Raw genomic sequence first — 20,000 nt, 5'->3', positions numbered from 1 at the left:
AAAGATTTGAAAATTAGAAATGTATTTTTTACAGATAGATAAACCGATAACTTGATTTCCTTTTATAATTTAAAGTCAGTTTGAAAGTTCGTTGAGTCAAACAGATAATATCATAAAATATGTACCGACGACACTTGGCTCCCAAAATCAACTAATTTTGACACTGTAAAAAGTTGTCAATTTGCGTCATCTATTTATGACATCAAGTATTATTATTACTTCCGTTGTGTTGTTGATTTAGCGGTGATCAGTTTTGTTATGTAGTATTATGTTCTAATTGTATGTTTGTGTGTGTGTGTGTGTGTGTGTGTGTGTATGTTTGTGTGTGTGTTGTGTGTGGTGTATACATGTGTGTGTGTGTTGGCATTTTTCAGCAAATCGTGGCATTCATAGTGATATTATTCACTTGATCACATGAAGGTATTTCAGTCGCCATTTTGATTCTTTTTTTACTATTAGGGTTAGCTCGAGAGGTTAGTCATAAGTGTTATTAAAGGTGCTAGGGTGTTTGTTTTTCCATAAGTTAAGTAAAGGGGAGACATTCCGAAAGCTCCTACATCCCCAGTATTCTTTAAATTTGTATTTTCACCGTTGATATTTTGTCAGGCATTTATTTATTCAGTTTGTCATTATATAGAAGTATTTTAAAAACTCTAGAACAAACCTTGATAGATTTGTGAAAGTTTAACATTTTCTTATTTGACCATTGTTTTGATTTTCGGCCGCCATTGTGATTTGTTAAGTATTGAAAGGTAGTGCAAAGCAGTCCGAGAGTTGTTTTTTTCTCTATTAGGGTTAGCTCGAGAGGTAAGTCATAAGTGTTATTAAAGGTGCTAGGGTGTTTGTTTTTCCATAAGTTAAGTAAAGGGGAGACATTCTGAAAGCTCCTACATCCCCAGTATTCTTTAAATTTGTATTTTCACCGTTGATATTTTGTCAGGCATTTATTTATTCAGTTTGTGATAGAGAAGTATTTTAAAAACTCTAGAACAAACCTTGATAGATATGTGAAAGTTTAAAATTTCCTAATTTGACCATTGTTTTGATTTTCGGCCGCCATTGTGATTTGTTAAGTATTGAAAGGTAGCTCGAGAGGTTAGTCATAAGTGTTATTAAAGGTGCTAGAGTGTTTGTTTTTCCATAAGTTAAGTAAAGGGGAGACATTCCGAAAGCTTCTTCATCCCCAGTATTCTTTAAATTTGTATTTTCACCTTTGATCTTTTGTCAGCACGGTGGTAGAACAGCACATTCAACGTTCAAAATTCCAATTCCAATAACGGATAACAGCACCTGTAGCATCAGTCGCCAATCAGACACAGCTAAGTTACTGAAGAGTAGTTCTCTCATAATTTGGGATGAAGCACCTATGATGGACAGGCGTGTGTTTGAATGTGTGAGCAGGACATTTTGTGACATAACAGGCAGTTCAAAACCTTTTGGGGGCAAAGTGGTTATACTTGGATGGGATTTTCGGCAAATTCTACCTGTTGTTAACAAAGGAAGTGAAGCCGATATATTAAGTGTCACACTTAACAATTCAATTATTTGGAATTTTGTCACCATTTTTCACATGAACAAGAACATGAGGGTTACTGATGACAATAACTGTTTTGCAAATTGGCTTCTCCGCATCGGGAATGGTACAGAACCGGTTTTCAGCGAAATAGGAAAGTATTCTGTTAAATTACCTACAGCGCTATGCCTTCCTGAAAATGACCCAGAATGCTTGATAAATGCTGTATACAATGATTTGAATCTGAACTTTGCGGATGAACGTTATCTATCAGAGAGAGCAATTTTGACTACAACCCATGAAAATGTTGACAAAATAAATGCAGCCGTTCTGTCCAGGTTGACCTCATCAGCTGAACAAATTTACCGCAGTGCTGATTCCATTCAAAGTGACTCTGACATCAACTTATACCCGATTGAATTCTTGAACGAACTTACACCTCCCGGACTTCCTCCACATGCATTACATTTGAAAGCCAACACGTCAGTCATGCTGCTTAGAAATATAAATCCTAAATCAGGCCTCCTAATTGGCACCCGTTTGTTAATAATTAAATTAGGTTCAAAAGTATTAGAAGCCAAGATAATTACCGGTAGTAGAGCTGGCGACATAGTGTTTATCCCTAGAATCAATCTGACGACAACAACGGATTGAGGCTTACCATTTATTCTAAATAGAAGACAGTTTCCGGTAAAATTGTCATATGCAATGACAATTAACAAGTCTCAGGGGCAGACATTAAGCAAGGTGGGGATTTTCTTACCACAACCGGTATTCACACACGGACAACTGTATGTTGCTGTGTCACGGGTCAGAGGCTATAGTTGGGCCACACAGAAAAATCAACCGAAGATATACCAAATTACACAGACAACGTTGTTTACCAATCTGCCCTCATTAAATGATGGTGAGTACAGTATCGAATGAAAATAGTTCTTTCCCCGCGAAATTGCGGGCTTTTTACTAGTATATATATATATATATATATATATATATATATATATATATATATATATATATATATATATATATATATAAATATATAGTTATATATTAAGCGGACTTGCTGTATTATTTATTTGGCTACAAAGAAAGATGGCTGGCGAGCCTTATGCGAACCAGACATCCAAGTAATCAAATACATCCCATGTTTATATGTCTGAATCAATTAAAGCCGACAAAAAAATCAGTCTACTATTTATCCGACTGTAGCTTTCATGATGGAATACCGCTCCAAAATAAATAAATCGTTTCATTGTCACCGGTCTGGATTGCTCAGTTGGTAGGCCTCATAGGAATCTATCTCCCTGGGGACGTTGAGATTTTTTTCTGACCCCCTCCCCCACACCTATGTTTCTAGCAGTGATTGGGTGGCTCGATTGTTAGATTTGTCGGAAATTATTTTAGCGTCCTATCAAACGAGTAGCAAGCAATTGCTATTGTCCTGTCACAGCTATAAAGACATGTATGAATTCCGACTCTAAAGGACTAATTACTTATACTAATCATTATTTATATCCGGTTCATTGTGTAAATCCGGTCATTCATTATTTCCTCTTAACTCTTTTATTTCATCTCAAGATGTCAATGAATCCCAACGTCGATTGCTTATATTTTCTGCTCCGCACCGTACAAGTGGGAAATGCTGATGAAATGGCATCCATTGTCATTTAAGTAATTCATTAATTAACAATACCTCTTTACTACAGTAATCATTGTGATTCGGACCTGGATCTCTGGAGTAGTACCAACAAATCTGCTGTACTCTGGAAAAACACATATTAAAAATGTGGCCAGAAAACTCGTCCTCCAAATATCGATCGATTTAAATGACCCTCATGTTGGCAAAAAATATCTCAAATCTGGGGCTAAACGAAGTCCTAGGTTTGGGAGTTTTTTGCAGATAATCAAAAAAAAATAAATAAATTCAAAGTATTAAAAATATTTAATAACTAAAACATTAATAAAAAATATTTTTACATTTTTTTGCACTAAAATTTACAAAATTGTCCACACAGGGATTCGAACCCAGTATCTTAAAGTCTAGACAACATAACCACTGTACTACGGAGCCACCTAGCTATTTAAGATATTCAATCATGTCTTTCTAAAAGATTATTTTATCTTTAATCCTACTCCTATTTTGTAGTTTTAAATTTCGGTCGGACGTCATCAGCGCTTGTTTTATAATTTTAGTTTTATTAACAAAGACGAACAGATATTATCCTAATATAACTTTTGTGACCCTATTTTTGTGGTGGACTACATCCTCCGTAAGTAAGTATACGAAGACTACAGACAGCATCGATAATGAAGGATGTGGGTTGCAAATGTGCATAAGATGCACCGATGTTAATTAATGAAGAAATCGCATCATTTTCGGAGAAATAAAGGCTATTACGGACAGGTACTCATCTGTTTTATTTATCAAAGTATTGTGGAAATTAACACAGATCAGCACGATTCGGCAGCGGGTAGGCTTGGGGTGTGTGTCACAAATCTTGCGTTTTGATTGGTCGCGTCATCATTTTTTGTTTATTATTATTACTTGATAGTATCAAGAGAGATTTAAAATTACGCAATCAATTTTTCTTGTGGATATGCTAGAGTTGCGTAGTATAAATTATATGAAAATCAAACGCCATAAAGGACTGAGTCTAGCACATGTTCTTAGTATTAATTTGAGCCAAGGCCAAGGGGTGATAGAATTAGACTGAAATAAAAAAGAGGTTTGGAAGTTACTCGTATATCAATCTGTGAAAAATAGTCTTATAAGTTTTAGATTTGTCAGTAATTATTTTCTTCTTGATAAAAAATTAACCTTGGCTGTACGAACAATGTTGATCCCCAACCCTATGTTGTAAAATAATATATTTCAAATTCCCTCAAAATTTTCACCTGTTGGTGAAGAGAATGATACATTTTTGTAATACATAAGGTGGGTGAGGTCATTGGAGGGTTATAATAAAAGTATTTTGAAATTTCGAACTCAATATCAATTTTTAATGCGCACAACCAAGGTTACACATCGGTATTCGAAACTTCTTCGAAATTCCAAACGAAGGAATTCAAGATTCCTATAATCGTCGTGTCCGTCCATATTTAAAATAGTGTGACCAATTATATCAATAATTTTTGCGGGCATATTATTTGAAGAAACTTAGAGTCTTATATCTACAAGTTGAGTTCAGACAAGTTGAGCCAGGGTTTAAAGAAATGTTGCCAAAAAGTTTTAAAAATTGTACATATCTATGAACGCTTCTAGATTAGTTTTGTTCTCTTTAGAAATGAAAGGAGAAAGGAATTGAATCAGTTACGAAAACAAAAGACTAAAAAGGGATGTGACACCATTAGAAGCTGCTGCCTTGTCTCATTTGCCTTTCTCTCCTTTTTTAAAAGAGGATTGTGGTTGGCGATTGTGCGGGGGCGGGTGGGGGGGGGGGGGGGGGGGGGGGGGGGGGGGGGGGGGGGGGGGGGGGGGGGGGTGGGAACTTGGCCCTGGCGGATTTTCAGATTTAATAAAACCGAACAAAACACCGACTAACAATTTATTGATCGCAAAATGGCATGTTAAGTGACCGTTTTATTACAAAACTCACTGACAATAGTCGAGTTCAACAGTTTGCTGATCTGAACAGTTGAAAAAGGTAAAATGTTTCCTATCGTCTCAAACTGGTAAGAAGAGGTGACCGTTGTGACTGTTGCTATTGTAGCCAAATTAGATAATATACTTACTTAAATTATAACGAGAACATTATAAGATTTGGTGATTGGTATCATATGAGAGAAAAATCACAAATAATGTAACGCCTAACAGGTGAAGCTTGTGAGAGAATTGACATGTGTTTCCACTTGGCCTGTTGGGAGAACAAAATTAGCTTTGTGAGGCGCACTGCGCATTCTTGGAAACCCTGGAAATGCGCTATACACATGAATATTATAAAAACATTTACAGTAAAATTTTCTCATAAAGTCTATAGCACCAATTGCACACACACACACACACACACACACGCGCGCGCGCGCGCAAACAAACACATACACACATATGCGCATACACACACACACACACACACACAAGGATAGGCTGACATCTATCGATACCAGCCCCAGCCGGGCAAGCGTAAATCCGTTAATACCCCTTTAGTCTCTCATCCTCCCCCCCTCCTTCCCCCCCCCCCCCCCCCGGTGAACATTTCCTCCTTTGCTGTCATATCGCTGTAACAAATGGATGACCCTGGTAATGCCCGTCTGGACGGCTAGGACTAGGGGGGTTGGGAATGTAGGCGGGGGGCAGAGGGGAGAGAGAGAGAGAGAGAGAGAGAGAGAGAGAGAGAGAGAGAGAGAGAGAGAGAGAGGGGAGAGTGAGACATTGGAGACCCCCTCCCTCGTCCATTAGGCGAAAGAATAATTAAATAATAATCCCGTTACTATAGTAGGGCACAAGTACTGTTTTCCCCATTGGAGACCTGCATATGCGCCTACCATTATAAATTTAAAACAAACAAACAATTTCACGAATCGTTTGTTTGGTCAAATTAAAATAAACAATTATTCGGCCAATTGAAAAGTCTCAAGTCAGCCCTGTTCTAGAAAAAAAAATGGCCACTTTATCGAAGTTACTCAATTAAGTGAAAATTAGGAATTTTTATGAATCATAATCAACTTTGGAAATCTGTGAACTTAGGCAACATAATTTTGGGAGACATTTTGAGTTTTCAATGAATGAATAAAAAATTAAGTCCCAGTTTTGAGATTTAAAAAAAAACAAGATGCGGGTCGTTTAAATCGATTGATATTTGAAGAATGAGTTTTATAGGCAAAAAGCTTCAATATGTGTTTTTTCCAGAGAACCTACGGCAGCATTTTGCTACGTTTTAGAATTTGGCGTTTGAACATCGTTTTAAGATCTCTTTATTGAGAATGTAATCGTTATACATTTCATTCAACTTCTCTGTATATAGCGAGGAAAAAAAGCGGTCGAAAAAAATGTGCAACACCATTCACTTGATTACTCGCACTTTCGACATTTCAATTAACAGGCTAAATCGCCAACATTTGCTTTGACAATGTTTTCAGATGATATTTTCCGGTTTATAGATCCATAAGTCAGATGGACGTAAAAAACAAATCAAATTTAAAAAAATTAAAAATTAAATAAAATAAAAGTAATAAAAAATAAAAACCAACAACAAAACAAAACAACCCACCCCCCCAAACAAACAAACAGACAAACAAACAAATAAACAAAACAAACGATATAAATTAACATTAACAAAACCATAACCCTCCCCCACCCCCGCAAAAAAAAACCCAACAAAAAACAAAACAAAACAAAAAAATAAAAAACAAAACATTACAAAAAACAAACCCTCATTTGACAAGAGAATGAAAGGGCTATAAAAAGCAATGAGTTGTATCGATAGCCTGATTCTCATTGGATGATAAGTAGGTTAACCCATTCCGCTTCCAGGGCCCGATTTCATGAACGCGGACTAGCGCTTAGTCTCTGACTTTTGTCAAGGACTTAAAAAAATTGGATTTTATGTGAGCTGACCAAGCAACTCCCGGATTAAAATCGCGGAACTTTCGGACTAAGTTTAGCCAAGTTTTAGTCATTTGCTGAGGCCGGACTTCAACCTTAGTCCGAGACTAGTTACTAGGATACATCATAGCGTCGACAAGATAGCAGCTATTATTAGATTGAGAGAGCTTCGATTGGGAAGGAAAATACGTCGGTTACGAATGAAAAAGGCAAAAAGTGTCCTATTGCTATTGACACTGGCTTTAAAATCTGTAAGATAAGTGTAGATAGTAGAAAGTACACATTTTTGTGAGTAAAAACTAAAATTTTAAAAAATACCCGAATCAACTAACCAGCTCACGAGTTGCAAGTGAACGAAGACTCAAAGTGGAATCGTTCGCTTCAAAGTACAACAACAACAACAACAACAACAACAACAGCAACAACAACAACAACAACAACCAACAAAACAAACAAACAAATAAAGAAACCCCCCCCCCCCCCCCCCCCCCAAAAAAAAAAAAACGATTAGAAAGTATAGTGGAGACAAAAGTTATTCTGCTGACACTGTAACTGACTGAAATGATGTGATTCATCAGAACACACTTCCTGTTTTTTTTTTGCTTTTGGTTCCATTTGTTTGAGTTTCAATGAAACGGTCATTGACCTAAATATATAATTGACTGTCGACCACGGACATTATTGTAGTCGAATGTCAACACCACATGATTTGATTCATCATGGCAAAAACAATGTTCAAATATGAAACAGAACGAAATATTATCTATACCGGAATGTTGCTAATTTCCTCTTTGGAAATATTTTGCGTTGAAAGTATTAAGACTGGTATCTTACCTGCCTTCGTGTACTAGAGACCATGTTACCAGCACAAAATAGCCGAATTAGTCACTGTTCTTACAACGCCCACTTCTAGGCAAGAACCTAGCTAGTCAGAGACTAGAAAACGTTAATAAAATCCGATTTTTTAGTCACTTAGGCTTAAGACTAGCAAGTCATTTTCTAGACTGTAAATAACTAGATCTAGTCCGCTTACATAAAATTGGGCCCATTTTCTGTCCACTCACCGATCAAAACAACATGAGTCTAGTTGTCTAGTTATCTAGGTCACGAAGCAAAAATAGAAGGGAAATATATAAAAGAGAGAAAAAAGTACAGAGTTCCATGAACACACAATTATAGTAACGTTAGGGACAGTTTTAAGAGTTCTTTGTAATTATCAGGGTTCTAACCTAAAGATGAGGTTTTGACGCCAAATGTTATCTTGACCACTCAGTTATTCTTAAGGTTAAATCCTTAAGCCTCTATTTCGACCAAAACATAGAGACCAAACAAGACAAACACAACCAATTTATTCGAAAGAAGGGATAAAAGATTCTTGAAAGATTCTCCTGTGTTGCAATTTCGAACAATTTCCCAAATGCGGCGCACTGTAGTTACAAGGTCTGTTAAAATGAAGTGGAATAATGTAGTTTTTATTCTCCTATTCTACTTCCAACAAACTCTAGCAAACGTCAAAACAAAGCGACGAGTAGAAGACAATGACACAAAGAATCTTAACCAGCAAACTACCGTACTCTGTAAAACATGTATTTAAAAAAAATGGCCAGAGCATTCGTCATTCAAATATCGATCGATTTAAATGACCCTCATCTTGGCAAAAACTCGCAAATCTGGGACTTTCAATGAGTGAAACAGATAACTGGTTAAACATAATATTACTGTCCTTCTTTGACAACAATTAGATTCAATAGTCTGACGCCACGTCCGCCCAGCAACTAGCAGCTTGGTTCTAAACAAAGAAAATCGGTACTTTTTATTCTTCGTGCTTGCTAGAACTTTTTTACATGTTAAGTAATGAGAATGTATTAAAGTCATAACATGATCTGATTTATAATGTTTTTCTCCTCTGGATACACTTTTATGCTCGTCAGAGAAGTATTTCATAGGGGAAAGTTTAGAACCAGTTACTAAGTTACTATGCGTCAATGCGAGGTATGTGACGTCACGACTGTTGAAGCCTATTACGTGTATGTATTGCTCAACTAATTCATCATCCTGGAGATTTAAATTGAAAACACAACGTATCTTTAATGTAAACCAACGTAAGAGGTTTTTGCACAAAATAAAATACAAATTCCTAGAACCTATTCTTACATTTAATATATCAAGCTAATGTACATATTTCTGCCCTCTTATTGAACACACATAATATTTAAATAACGTAATAATTCAAAGGCTAAAATAGTTCTTGAAATTTAAGAGGCCTTAATGACGTCAACATTTATTGCCTCTGTTTAACGCTAGAAGAGATAATTGCATTAAAACAATAGAAAAAAAAAAAAAAAAAAAAAAAAAAAAAAAAAAAAAAAAAAACAAAAACAAACAAACAAACAAAAAAAAAAGCCCGCCCCCCCAAAAAAAAACCCCAAATAAAAAAAAAACAAAAAACAAAAAAAAAAAACAAAAACAAAAAACAACAACAAAAAAACCCAACAAAACAACAAAAAACAAAAACAAAAATAAAAAAATAAACAAACAAAAAAAAAAAGAACCAAAAAATAAAACCAACAAAAAAAAACAACAACCAAACAAACCAACGAACATGAGAATTTATCAGCATAAGCCACCAGCAACACTTAACATGTAGGACGAGACATCTGTTAGGCGATATTACATTTTTTTCTCCCGGCTGTCAACAGTCAGGTACTCATTTTACACCTGAGAATGGTGAGAGACTGTGAGTGAAGAGCTTTTACCAAGGACTCAAATATGCGTCGCTCAGAGCGGAACTCGAACCCTGGACCTTCAGGGTCCGAAGGCAAGTGCCATTCAACAAAACCACATAGCCGCGAATTTAAGCGTTATAGTAACAAATACCATCGGCGCAATTGTTATTGTTATATCTAATTAAATAAATCGATCCAATGAATTCAGGCACTGACTGCCGGGTGAAATACGTGTGGATCGAGGGTGTATTTATAACTGAATGAATTATTCTAAAATAATTAATCAAAACACGTTTCTCTCCTAAACGACCCTTAGATAATTGGGACTCGTATTGGAATCTAGCATTTAATTCTAAGGTAATTGTCATTGGAATTTTCACAGTATACAAGGAAGTTGACGTCACTCAGGCCTTTGTTATCGGTTTAGATAGCCATTTTAATATTTAGTTCTCATCTATCAGACTATAAACGTTCACACCTAGTTTTGTGTGTTGGTATGTTGGTGGATGTTGTGAGTATCGTACCAAAACGCATAGCATGAATAATAACAATAATTCTGAAAGTAGAGTTACTTCTTTCCTTAAATTACATACCAGTAACATTCCTACTTTGACTACTACTACTACTACTACTACTACTACTACTACTACTACTACTACTACTACTAATATTACTACTACTACTACTACTACTACTACTACTACTACTACTACTATTATTACTACTACTACTACTACTACTACTACTACTACTACTACTACTACTACTACTACTACTAAAAGTACTATCTTTGCTTCTGCTGCTGTTACTGCCACACATGATTATACTAATACCGACATCCCTTATATTTTGTGTTTATTTCCAATTCCATTGTATCTATTTTCCAACAATAGTCTACACTTTATTTTATTTCACTTTCTATACAACATTACACAGTTCCGCCTCTTTTGACTTAATTGAGCACCTTTTATAAATATCTATTGTTCTATTATTATTCGTGCTTCCTTACATAGAAACATACTATTTCCTGCCTATCAATGTTTTTGTTTTTTTCATCTTAACAACGACACTACCACATTATCACATTCGTCGATAGTGATTCATTCATCCTGTTTTGTTGATAAAGAGGAAACCAGAAACGTCTGTTTGATCTGTTTTCGTATATTAAATTGAAGATTGCATTCAATTTCATAATTACATCTTTCTGTGGCACAGCCCAACAACTATTTCATATCGATGGTCGGCGGATCAAACATCCGAGGTCTGATCCGCCCAAAATTGAATAAAAACATGGTGCGCAAAGCTCGTATGTACACTTCAGAGTTTTGATCCACCGATCGTGAACATCGAGACTTCAGAGGTTTGATCCGTCGACCATCCATCTTTAATATTATTTGAAAACATCACGAACTGCATTATTTATTCGAAGCAGTTTGAATTATTGCATGCATGTTTATGTTTTTTTTTCTTTCTAACCATATTATATGTATGTGATTGTTAAACTAAGACCTATTTTGTCATGATTTATTGACATGTCTTTGATCTCAGAACACATTTGTATTTAAACTTTCAACGGCGACTTTTGGCGAGGTCATAATCTTTGTGAGGGATGATGATGATGATGATGATGATGATGATGATGATGATGATGATGATGATGATGATGAAAATGATAATAATAATAATAATGACATCAATAAAAGTGTATAATTTACCAATCTATCAACACACCGATAAAATTGAATAAATCCTGAGAACTTCACTCTTATATCATGGGTATATCCAATCGGCCCAGAAAGAAAGACGCCACAAATTTAAACAACGAAGCTCTAAAAGAAATAAAACATCTACTGCCCCGTGACGGGTCGTAATCCTCGGACAGTTGCCCAACCGATTGCATCCCTGTCCCCCTCCTCAGACCCCCCCCCCCCCTCCCCTTCTCATACCTCCATGACTGTTCCTTCTTGACGGCTAAGCGTTCTGACGAATGTAACTGTCACTTGTGTCGCCCTAACGCTTAAGGAATCAGGTAGTATTTGTCACTATGTGGTTACCAAACCACGCTGCCTTTACACGCGATATATAATAATCTTGTCCAGTATTTTACTTTTACTTGTTTTGTATTTTTGTTTTTATTATTGCCATTTCTACGGCAGTTCCTACTGTTTTTATTTCGTTTTTATTTATTTGCAATGTTACTGTTTTAAATGTTTCTCTCCCAGCATCTGCTTTAGTTGTTGTTGCTGCTGCTATTACGTGGTTCGGATATATATATATATATATATATATATATATATATATATATATATATATATATATATTCATATATAAATAATCTTTCTATGTGTCTATATATTTATCACGTCTATATGTCTCCCTACCTATCTATCTATCTATCTATCTATCTATCTATCTATCTATCTATCTATCTATCTATCTATCTATCTATCTATCTATCTATCTATCTCTCTCTCCTCTCTCTCTCTCTCTCTCTCTCTCTCTCTCTCTCTCTCTCTATATATATATATATATATATATATATATATAGACGTGATAAATATATAGACACATAGAAAGATGATGAGTGGATATATACGTATCTATAGATAGCTAGATAAATAATAGCTAGCTAGATAGATATATAAATAGATGAATAGAGCGATAGATGGATAGATAGATAAATAAATAAATAAATAAATAGATAGATAGATAGATAGATAGATAGATAGATAGATAGATAGATAGATAGATAGATAATAATGAATAATGAATGAATTTATATAGCGCCTAGATCCACACTTTGCTCGGAGGCGCTTTACAATGCAAATAAAACACAACAATAAATCGATAATTTAAGCATAAAATCTATCATATTAATCGCATTAATCAATTTGTAATTTAATTACCACGCACTGTGCTACAAGATGAAAATTTAGGATATCTATAACATGTAGGCCTAATAGAAATGTTAAACATCAAATGATTTCCTGAAGGGATGTGTTTTAAGTTTCTTTTTAAAGTTTTCAAATGTCGGACCTTTTTTGAGGGATGAAGGCAGTTGGTTCCATAAGACGGGTGCCAACTGGCTAAAAGATCTTTCACTAAAAGACGATCTACAGCGAGGAACATGGAAGAGATCATGACCACTGGATCTAAGTTCTCTCTCCGGCACATAGAGATTAACCATGTTTTGTAGGTAAACAGGAGCTGTCTTATTAAAACATTTAAAAGCATAGCATAAAATTTTGAACATAAGTCGGCTGTTAACAGGGAGCCAATGATAGATAGATAGATAGATAGATGGGTAGATAGATAGATAAATAGATAAGGATGGGAGGGGGAAGAAGAGCAAAGTAAAAAAAAAAACCCAACAAAAAACACCCCCAAAAAACCAAACAAAAACAAATAAAAATAATATATAGGCCAACAGAGCCGGAGTTTATTATTATTTTTATAATAAATATTATTTGAATCTTCTTAATCTAATTCTCAGACAACAGAAAATAAGTAAATGCATGGAGAATGTAACAATAACAATGAATCCCATTTTTTTTCATGTAATTGGATATTTCCCGGGACAAGATTGTCCATGTTCAATGCCAATTCCTTGGGTTAGGGAATGCAGGATGAATTAGTCGTTTTAAGCAGTTCACTGTCATATACTGAAAAAAACAAACCCTTGTAATTAAAGATTTGGCCAGAAAAATCCACCTTTCAAATATCGGTCGATTTAAATGACCCTCATCTTGGCTAAAACTCTCAAACCTGGGACTGCGTGGAGTCCCAGTTTTAATAGCTTTTGCCAAGATGAGGGTCATCTAAATTGATTGAAATTTGGAGGACGAGTTTTCTGGCCAAATTTTTTAAATACGTGATTTCCCAGAGTGCGGCAGTTTATTGATTGTTGTCGTTTCTGGACTTTTAAAATTCGTACTGCTGATCTGTTGTAGATCTCATAAACATGTTATGTGTGTGTGTGTGTGTGTGTGTGTGTGAGAGAGAGAGAGAAAGAGAGAGAGAGAGAAAGAGAGAGAGAGAGAGAGAGAGAGAGAGAGAGAGAGAGAGAGAGAGAGAGAGAGAGAGAGAGAGAGAGAGATCATAAAACGTGTTGTGACCTTTGACCTTGGCAATCATGAGATGTTAAAAAAGTATGGTGGTCAATGACCAAACCAGGGTTTTTGAATGTCTTCTAAGAGGTCCAGACAAAAAAAAAATAAAATAAAACAAAACGAAAACAAAACAAAGCAAACACACTTACACACACCTAAACACACACACATACACATTTCACACACACACACACACACATTTCACACATACACACACATTTCACACACACATTTGACAAATAACTGTATTTCTGATGCTGTACAATGATAAATCCCCTTTTCTATAAAACTATTTAAATCTCATCTTTAAAGATGGACCTCAATATGTCAGAATGTCTCCGTCTGGGCGTCCTTGTTTTAAGTCTGATATCCCAGATTGTTGCGGTTTCATTTTTGTCATGGAAATACTCCCAAAGTAACGCGAAATATTTTCCACATTAGCTACAGCAATGCTTAATAAAACATAATAGCGTTCGGTTATCAGACAACATACAAAATACGCACGTTGGTTTAAATATTTAGGCTTAAAAGTATTTTGGTCCAAATGGCAATAACGTCTTTTATCAAAGTGTAAGGCGGAGAAGTATTTCTGATACTTTATTATACCAATCTAGTTTTTGCAATGTTCATCCTGTCTCTCCTAGAAAGACTTGTAGAGGTAGAAGTCAGTAAAGTACCAATGTCTGTTGGATGGAAAAAGAAATAAAAGAAACACCTCCCCCCCCTCGCCCCCCCCCCCACATAAAAGAAAAATCGAAAATAAAATCAAAAAACAATAAACCCCCCCCCCCAAAAAAAAACCAAAAAAACAAAACAAAACAAAACAAAAAAAAAAAAAAAACAAAAACCCCACAAAAAAACAGCAACAACAAAAACAAAAAACAAAACCCAACAACAAAAGGAAACTCCAAAACATCCAACCAAGAAACAAACAAACAAAAAACAAACTAGAAAAACCTCCCCTCCCAATAAAAATCCCAAACAAACAAACATTGAAAACAACCCCCAAACCATAACAAAAAACAAAAACAAAAACAAAACAAAACAAAACACAACAAAAACCAACAACGTAGGATGGTATGCATCACGGTGAAGCAGTGGTTTAACTCGTATGTTAGGTTGGGTCCAAATCGAAATGTTGACGGATGCATACATACTATTTGAAACCGATCTCACAAAACGGTTTTGTGTCGGGCGGGTATAATGCTAAAAATAAACCTTATGCTTAACTTATAAAATCTGAGTTAAAATATATTTATTAAATAACATACAAACTTCAATGAGGTATATGAGTTTGATTTTTAAACTTTGAAAACATTTACTAAATCTAATTATATTGATTTGAAACTCCATTTGAAAATCTTGTTTATTCCGATATAATACCAGGCAAAGGCGGTGGGTCATATTTGATATAACACTCGGGGACTCAACTAAGATATGGCCCATTTATTAACGGACTTCAGAAGGGATATCATGTTTAGTCCCGTATGACCAATTGCGTTCAAGTCGCGTTTAGAATTTTTGAAACTATAGTTTGGTACAGTCTGCGTGCCCCGACAGACTGACAGATCATAAGACTCACTTGATCCAGCATAGATGTGCATCGTTTAATGCTGAAGAATTTCTTGGTTTTGGTGGATTTACTGTAACAACAAGAATAATGATAAAGAGAAGAAAGATAATAAAGGAAAAATTTGATTTCGAGTTCATTCCGTCTACTTAATATACTATGAGTGCAAAGTGCCAACCAGTACAGAAATAACTCAACGCCATTCCGTTTAGATATGATCACACCATTTCTTGTGTACACATTCACATTATCTAACACCCAAATACCCAGACATGTAACCAAATCGGGCAAGGCACGTATCTCGGTTGACTAATGACTTATCAAATAGTCGGTATCATCCCTGGATGAAAGAATCCTTGCAGGTAAACGATCGAAACCCTTCGCTTTTGTTTTGGTGAAAGTAGGTCTAACTGCGGAAAAAAAATCAACGACAAGACACAAAGTACAGATTGATTTTTTAGATCAATCTAAAAATCACAAATGCAAGTAAAACATCGATAATAATTTCATCAAATCCTGTAAGCATTGTTTCTGATATAGAGAGCCACGTGGAGCATATGGTATGAACACATTATGAGAGAGAAAGAGAGGGTAGGGATAGATAGATATTTAGATAGATAGATAGGGATATATATATATATATATATATATATATATATATATATATATATATATATATATATATATATATTGAGAACATTGGGGGTTAATAGTCTTGCCCAAGGAATAAAAACGAATATGCCTGAAGCAGGGCTCGAACCCGGGGCTTTTCAGGTCACAGTGCAATCGATCCCCGCTTCAGGCATTTTCGTGTTTTTCCTTGGGCAAGATTATTAACCCCCAATTTGCTTAGTTGGACTACATGGGTGATTCCTTTTGACAAAGGACATCTTGTTTGATGAATTGTCTATATTCCGTCATGGAATGCCTAGGTGACGGTATCTTATGATGTCGCGGCGGAAGGGCAGAATTAAAAAAAAAATATTTAGAGAGAAGAGAGAGAGAGAGAGAGAGAGAGAGAGAGAGAGAGAGAGAGAGAGAGAGAGAGAGAGAGAGAGAGAGAGAGGGTGAGAGAGATAGATAGATAGATAGATAGAGAGAGAGAGAGTGAGAGAGAGAGAGAGAGAGAGAGAGAGAGAGAGAGAGAGAGAGAGAGAGAGAGAGAGAGAGAGAGAGAGAGAGAGTGGGTCTTGTGAAACCAAAGAAAGTGGTCCTGAAGAGCTATTCACCTACAAAGTCAAAATCTGTGGCGTCTTTTTAACCCAGCCTCTCATCCAATCACGACTAGTCCAATTGCTTGTGAGTGGAGTGCATTATCTTCGTCAGTATGTGGTGGTTCTTAGCAATAATAATTATGATGAAGATAATGATGATGAAAATAATGACGAGAATCATGATGACGATAATGATGATGATGATGATGATGATGATGATGATGATGATGATGACGATGATGACAATTGGAGGGGAATGCTCCAGATTTTAAAAAATGTGTCATGTCCCAATCAGCGCGGCACTCAATGCCCCGTGTATGTACTATACGAAGAGGCAAGATCTGCAATATCGATGCCACACTTTCCTAGACCTATATAATCCTTGGTACACTCCACCTGACCACGGCACTATCGCAAAATGACAAAACCTTGTATCTCATTTTGACTCAAACCTTTTTCTTAATATAGAAAGATCATAATGCCCCAGTTTGTCAAATAGTTTTAACAATGCAAATTCGATAAGTCATTTATAAGACTTTTTGACAAGCTGGGAGTTATTCTAAGTTATCGATATTCACCAATTAATTGCCGTACTCTGAAAAAAAACACCACGTATTTAAACATTTGGCCAGAAAACTCATCATTCGAATATCAATCGATTTATATTAAATCAATCGATAATTGAAGGACTCGTTTTCTAGCCAACTTTTTAAATAGCTACATGTTTTTCCAGAGGACGGCAGTTAACCCATTATTGTAGACAGATCTTAACGACTCCAGTTTGTCAAATTAATGGTTTTAACACGGGGACTTCGACATTTCATTTATATGACTTTTTGACAAATTGGGAGTTATTTCAAGTAATCGATAATAAAGTAAGGAATGTTTTATGGTCAAATTGAAAAAAACTATTATGTCAATGTACCGCAGACAGGTGTCCCACATCATTCAAGAGTGTTTACTGTATGGACAGATACACAACCTTCTGTTATGACAGGGGGCTGGCTGATGGCAGACAAGGCAGTAGCAAGGAGGGTGGGTGGCAGAAGGCAAAGATTAAAAAAAATATGATGGGCCCGGGGGAGGAGGGGTGTGTGTGTGGGGGTGGGGGGTGGGGGGGGGGGGGGGGGGGGAGAGGAAATGCTTAATGAAGGGGGTGGTCAGAATAATCACACTGCAATTATTGATGCTATGATCTAGATAAAATGCTCTCTACATCTGCCAGTCAGATATAAACATATTAACCTTGAACTTTTATAGTCTGATTGATTTAATATAGTGAGAACTAATCACCAAAATGGCTATCTAAAAACAATAACAAGAGCTGAGTGATGTCAATTAGGTTCCTTCTCGAGTTCAAGCCCCAATTCAATAAATTTTGTCTTGATGTTATCTTCTCCTTGGTAATATAATTATATGACTTATCATATTATATTTATCATTGTGTTTACCTGCTGGACAACCAAAATATAAGAGATGTCAGTTTGTACCGCTGATTGTTAATATTCCGTCTAAACATGTTGAGACAGCATCATGATGCAAAAGAGCTAATTTTCACACCAGGTTTACTTGAACGTGTGCGTGCTTAATTTTGTGTCCACACTTCAGTGCTTAGTGATAAAATAGGGAACATTGAAAAAAGCGTTGAAACAATAGAAGAAAAAAAAAATATAACACAAATCTTTTTTAATGCCCAACACAACGATGAACAAGAACAACCCCAACCCCTCAATACAAACAAAAAGGAAACCATCAACCCTCCTCAACAATAAAAAAAAAAGCACATTCACACATACACACACAAACACACACACATACAATTAAGAAAGAGATGAAGTAAGAGAAATAGCGAATATAGAGAAAAATTCCCAACAAAACTAGAAACTAGAAACAAAACAAAATAACATACAAGGAAATGTAATATAATCAAAAATAAAACGAAAAGATCAAACCATATGAGGTGCTTATTAATTCTTTTAAAAATTGCCATTGATTTTTGATCTAAGGTTATCAATCTTACCTAAAAAAAAGTGAAATTGTGTCGATTAGTATCGAATTGTAAAAATGAAATTAATTAGTGTAGAATAGTTGACACTTGAATAAAAGCCGCCAAACAGACCGGAACTAAACTAAGATAGATGTTGTTTGAGATATTCTCCTTCGTCGGTTCACACATACATTTTCACACAACGTTGAGTATGTCAAAAGTAATGCGTTAGAAAAGAGATTCTTACCTTGTCTTGTCATCTAAATACGTATCCATTTAATGGTAGTAAGTAATCTATGCTAATCACGTCCAGTCTAGGACCAAAGGAATGTTAAGATAATGACTGATGCCGACTCTTTTGAGTTTTGATGAACATGTTGAAATAGACGCTAAAAATCTAATTTATCGAAATAATTCATCAGCACAAAGTTGGGTCAAATCGTGGCCTTCGTGAACTCTAGTAGTCAAACTCGACCGTGTACTTATTTGATGGTTTGACACAAATTGTTATGGGCTTATTGTTGTAATGGAAATAGACTCGAATCAATTCAAACTATTGTCCATTGCAACAATGTTAAATCAAACCCATAATTGCACTGGGGTAACAGACCTGCAAATATGTGCACGTTGGTCAAAATGAGTGGACTGATGAGTGTGAAAAATTGTTACATTCTCCCACGTCTAATAGCAATCAAGTCAGTTCATTTTGATGTTCCATGTTTCACCGGAAGTCCACGATTTCTACAGAATGACATCCCTTTAAAATAATGATTTTAATATATGACACTTCAACATCAGGTGGGCTGTTTTCTGGTTGTTATGATGACGTCATAATTGCATTCATGAGCCAGTGAGACATTGAATTAGATGATATAGAAATCTCCATGAGATATTTCGAAAGTGACTCAAAATACAAAAAAATGCTTATCGCATCAATCAGTGTAACCCACTGATAGCTGCAGTGATAGATGCAGTGGTTATGGCGGTGACGGTAACGGTGATAGCAGATTAAATGGTGCTGTTGGTGATATTTGTAGTATTGGAAAGTGCTGAGCCAGCACGAATGAGAATGACACAATAGTTGAATTAGTAGTCGGTGGTAACCTTTGACATTAATTTAGTACAAACACCACAGGGACGAGTCGCTGTCACGGGAAAGCAATCGCATTGGATTCAATATTTCCCTGGTTTCCACATTGCCTTAGTAGCCTAATTGAATTCATCATCATCATCATCATCATCATCATCATCATCATCATCATCATCATCATCATCATCATCATCATCATCATCATCATCATCATTCTCCTACTCCTCCTCATCGTCATCATCGCCA

The 20,000-nt window shown here is 35.7% G+C and overlaps 1 protein-coding gene across 3 annotated transcripts in view; it reads right to left on the bottom strand.

Moving 5' to 3' along the window:
* The window catches only part of LOC144965111 (uncharacterized), a 72,865-nt gene that overhangs the window by 35,932 nt on the left and 16,933 nt on the right, over positions 1-20,000 (bottom strand). The window contains exon 1 of one of the 3 annotated variants that reach the window (XM_078900051.1): positions 11,500-11,656. The exons of 1 other annotated variant lie outside the window; for it this stretch is intronic. The gene's annotated coding sequence lies outside the window, so the exon portion shown is untranslated. Of the gene's footprint in view, positions 1-11,499; positions 11,657-20,000 lie in introns of those variants that run through there. One more of the 3 variants, XM_078900050.1, reaches the window with a different exon arrangement.

The sequence above is a fragment of the Berghia stephanieae genome, chromosome 2 (assembly GCF_034508935.2).
Source record: "Berghia stephanieae isolate SIO BIC M18660-M18661 chromosome 2, UCSD_Bste_1.3, whole genome shotgun sequence".
In the NCBI taxonomy this organism is placed as follows: Eukaryota; Metazoa; Mollusca; class Gastropoda; order Nudibranchia; family Aeolidiidae; genus Berghia; species Berghia stephanieae.
Note: the sequence above shows the minus strand (reverse complement) of the source record. Positions and strands in the feature narration are given on the sequence as shown.